The sequence below is a fragment of the Larus michahellis genome, chromosome 3 (assembly GCF_964199755.1).
Source record: "Larus michahellis chromosome 3, bLarMic1.1, whole genome shotgun sequence".
Lineage (NCBI taxonomy): Eukaryota > Metazoa > Chordata > Aves > Charadriiformes > Laridae > Larus > Larus michahellis.
Window position 1 is genome coordinate 64,338,916 of NC_133898.1, and position 5,099 is coordinate 64,344,014.

Sequence of the window (5,099 nt, forward strand, 5' to 3'; positions counted from 1 at the left end):
GGTAAAGCGCGTCCTCCGGCGCTGGGTGTTTGTCCTCGGCCGCTGCCGTGTTCGTGTGCCGCTGCCAGCCGCCCCCTCGGGAACCGCCTGTCGCTGGAGGGGCGTTCGGTGTCCCCCAGAGCCCAAATCGCGCAGAGGGAAAATTGGCAAAGGTCGTCAAAGCCTCTTTTAAATCAAGTCTTTTGTAGCAGGCTCATAAAGAGGTTTTTTGTTTAAGTCTGTGGGACAGATAACGTCATAGATCTTACTAAATAAAACTAGGATAAATTCTTCGCATTAATTTTCCTAAGCTGTATCTTGAGGAATGGTGTTGTTCCAAAGTACATCTTTTTGTTCAAAATTCTCATTCTCCCAAGTTACATAAATAGTTCTTCATAGCCATCTAAATTATGTCTGAATGGAATCATAAAGTAACACTGTGAGAATCATGTTTCTGTTTTTTTTCATCTATCACTCTATTAAATGTGTTCCTTTATCAAATGCTATACTAACTTACCAGGATTCAGTACAGGCAGGTAAAGTATATTTTTATTTATAACAGTCGGTACTTTAACAGCAAGCAAAGAATGTAAATAAATCCAAACAAGTATTTCTTCCCCAGCTTCCTTCTTTGTATCTTTTCATCATCATTTATAGTCTGTATCTAAGGGTCTAATTATAGGGGCTTGGGTTGCTAGGGAAAAATTTAGTATTTTGGGAAACTTCCTGTTCACAGTACTTCTGAAAACCAATCCAAAGCCATTTCCTAATAGTCCGTGTACTGTGTCAGTTAAACAAAATTTTACACAGTTAAGCAGTCATTGGAAAAAAAGTAGGCGTTATCTCTGCTGTGTAGCTGACCCATCATCACTAACTCCATTTTTCTATTCCAGACAGCACCTAACTGACTTCTAGTCTTCCTACCTCCTTTGGAAAAAGCAGCCCAAAATTCTGTGTGTGTTTCAGAATAACATTAGACTTTGCCACAAATAATAATAAAACCTCCTGAAAAAGCTTAGAAAAGGGAGTCTTAGAAAAACTACACAATGACAATATTACAAGAGGAAATTACTTTTTACTTTATCTTCCTGCTGAAGTGTATATGATTATATAAAGTATTTAAATGTTATTAGTATGCATAAAACTAAACCAGCAGCATGCACGTCATTTTGATTGTAAATTGTGTCAAGATCACCATTGCATGTGCTAGAAGAATCCTTGAACTGTGAGAGGTAATAACCTATTTTTTTGTGTCTTTGATGATAAAATCCTAGATTTTCTTCTCAGGATAGTTTTTTTAGTTCACATCAATCAAGACATCACTTTCTTTCAAATCTTATCCAGAACTAGGAAGAAAGAGAAGAGAAAAGATATAATGATGTTATTTAATCCTGGTTTGAACAATGCCAAGAATCTATCTTTAAGAGAGTGAGATAATATCTGTCTCTATTAATCATTCACACGGACTTAAAGTAGGGCGTAAAACCCATGAAATCCACTTTGTCTTACTGAATACCTTAAAATTCTTAGTGTTGTAGAATGACTTGTCCTGCTTTAAAAAAAACAGAGATGTTCATCAGAATTGTGTCTATTTAGGTTACAATATTAATCTCTTCTTGTTACATAATCAAATATAATATAATGCTTTCTCTCCTTTTATGTATACTTCACCCAAGAGCCTTGCATTTTCTGTCATTATTCCTTCTCTGTCACTGTCGGGGTACACATGCAAGTGTACTGATTTACGTATGGCTACTCAGAATTAACCAGTTATCTTTTTCTAAAATTCACTTAGCTTTTCCTACAACCAACACATTTTTGTTTGAAAGACAGATTTTCAAATAGCCAAATCCTCATAATATGAGGGCATGAAAATGTATATGCAAATAATAAGGTTATAGAGGTGACGGCAGAGTTGAAAAATACATTACTTTTACTAATTTAATTTGACCACAGGTCTGAGCTCTCATAGCTTTGAATTTGAACAAAGCAACAGTAATTGCTGGCCCAGGTTGAGGCACGTTTACTTTCTGTCAAGGTTTGCAATAGCCACGATGCCCTGAGTTTCACAGAGAAGCAGTTGTGGATGGTGGGCTTCCTTCCATGGGCGTCCTGGTTTATCACACAAAAATTTTGTGAGCCAAACGCAGAGAGTGAGAGGCAACCAAAGTTCTCAGATTCCAAGTACGTGTAATCTCCACCTGTGATTCTGAAGTTATGGTTAGGATTGCTACATCGACCCCTGAGTTTTAATGAAAAATTGGTAACTGCCTCTCTTGTGGAAGTTCATAAAATTGTACAGTGTTGGTGAGGAAGAAGTGGGGAAAGAGAATAAGCAAGAGTGCAAGGAAGAAAAGAAATTTAAGAAAAATACAAAAGAAACAAGTTTGCATAAATATATTCCCCAAGAGATTTTTATAATCTTTGCGAATGCATGGTATTCCTGTCGATAAGCAGCTCTATCAAGAAATAAAAGCACAGTGTACAAAATTCTTAACGTAATGCTGTGAAATATTTCAGTTCTAGCCTGTGTTTATCCTGCTGCCCTTCCTCTTCTGTGCAGGATTGCCCAGTGATACCTGGCCATCTCCACTGAAGGCAAGTTTCACTTGAGGACCAAGCTTGCAGTTTAGGTCTTCAGAGGAGAAGCAGCTACTTTATAAGCTGACTGGGACATAATAAATGCAGTAATTTGATATATTCACTAAATTATCTAACCATCTGATTTTATATATCCAAACCAGTCTTGAGTGCCGCAGCAAAAGAAGTTGGCAGCTGAGGCACAGAATCCTGCTTGAAGTTTGAAAATCCAATTCAAAACATAGAGGGGGTTGATTTGAATACTGGTTAAACTGACATGTTCGGTAACAGAACTGGATTATGTAAAAGAATTTGGGAAAGAGCCAAACACTGGTTTGGGAAAGAGAAAAATGCAGCAGTTGAGGCAGTCTCCGGCTCTCAGGAGAGCTGAGCTTTGCTCTCCGCCTGCCTCGCTGGGGTCATTTCCTGGATTTTTGGAAGCTTTGATATTCCTGAAAGCACCGTGCAGCCTCAGTGCTGTGTACAGGCAGGGGCATGAAGAAACCGGTTACGTATTTCCAAACAATTTTTCTGGTTGATTGGACAAGAAATTAAAGCGTTCTGCAGCTGTGACTGGGTTTCTGCAGAAACCTCTGTTTTTACAGTAAGCTGGTTAGTGTTGGGCGTCTCTTAAAAAGCTGGTGGCTGAAATTCCCATGTTGAGAGTAAGTTGTCGGGTCTCTTGGCTCATATCACAGCAAAAATCTGGTCACTGAATAATGATTAATAGACTTTAACCGTAGAAATACTGACAAAGTCAGTGCTCATTTGTCAAATGTAAGAACAATTATAGGAAAAGCCTTGCATTGCAGAATCAAAAGACACTTTTAAAGTATTGGTTGAGCTAGCTTCACACAATTATAGGAGGGATATTTTTCCATTTGGAGAAGATGAGGAAATGAATCAGTTTGCACAAAGTTCTGCTGTAGTTCTCCGGCAAAAGCAGGAGCTGAGAGGACAGATCTCCGGATTCTCGGTCACCTCCCGCAGCCCCAGGGCTGCCTTTCTAAGCTGCAGTTTACTTCTGCAGAATATGAAACACTTCTTTTTTAATTTCGCTTTTACATTTGGTTATTCAGCAGAGCATGTCACGCGTAACTTTGGACAAGACTGAGTGTGCCGGCATGCTGCACTGACACCACAGCAGCATTGCTTTTTATGGCCAGGGCCTGGCCGCATTTCAGTAAATGGCAAAAGTCCCATTGGCAGTATGGCCAGAGTTTCAGTTATAAATCCCAAATGAGCACTCATGGATGATGACATTATGGCCGGTCAGAGGCGCACTACAAATTTCAGAGCTGTTGATAACACATATCAAGGCTGTCATATGCCCTGGATGGCATTTACATGGGGCTGCAGAGACGAGGACACTTACAGAGGGTCTTCTTGCGTATGTGTGTATCTACTTTTTTTCTATTCTTATCCTTTACTAAATTATACATTTTATTACCTGCTCCATGTTTAAGGTATTCCCTCTCTGCAAGTAAAATATGCTCATATCTCTTTGGCTTTGCCCACATTAACTAGAGAGGCAAATCATAGATCCCTTCCTAATTCCTGTGGTATTACCACTGTCTTTAGAGACCTAGCAAATACGTTTATAAGCATTTTTTTTTTTTTTTTTACTGGGTACCATGTCTTTAATGTTCTCAGTATGTATTTCGTTATAGAGTAGTACTCTATCAATAATTACTTTGCTGTACCATATTAGAAAAACCTTTAACATAGTCCAGAAAAAATGTATTTCTGACTTAATTCAAAAAAGAAACAGCAAAAAATAATTATCATTTCCACAGTGTCATTAGAGCATGGTCTGGTACTTGAAGCTCAGCCACTCTGCCTGAGTGGCCTGCACCACCAGTTAGATTGACCAGCTGACCAGGTCTGCCTGGTGACAGCCTGGAAGCAGGATTTTCTACATAGAAAATCTGCTGCTGGCTCACATGGCTGGAACTGTAAGCTTCCAAAATTATGGTTGGCAGGACATGAGGCCTCTTGGTGACAGTCCAGTGCATGGAGTTTTCCATCCTCTGTGTTTCCTTCTGTGGGCTGCAGGAGATCGCTTCTTTGTCCATAGCTCAAACAGGTCCCCATGAGGGTGGTCAGGCTTAAATCCGGCTGCACAGAGAGGTTGTGCAGTCTCCTTTCGAGGAGATTTAAAAGAGGATAAAGCCCTGAGTGAGCTTCTCTGAGCTCACAGCTGAGTCTGCTTTGGGGAGAAGGTTGGACCGAGACCTTCTGAGCTCCCCTCCAGCCTGAGTGACTTGGGACACGTGGGTAGACTCCTCCACAGATTAGTTAGTAGGCAAGGGTAACTTCAAGCTTGGCTCACTTGCACCTGGCTCTGAGGCAACATCCCGCACCACAGTGGCTGCAGGGCAGGAGGGACATGTTGCTGGCATGGGCCACTGCTGGGCAGCAGAAGTCCCTCAGATGCTGTGTTCAGAGGCTGCTCTGTTGGGTGGGCCTGTGGGAGGGCTGCTATGCCTGCCCCGTGCCACTGGCTGTCCTCATGTGGCCAGCGACACTGGTTTGGGGAC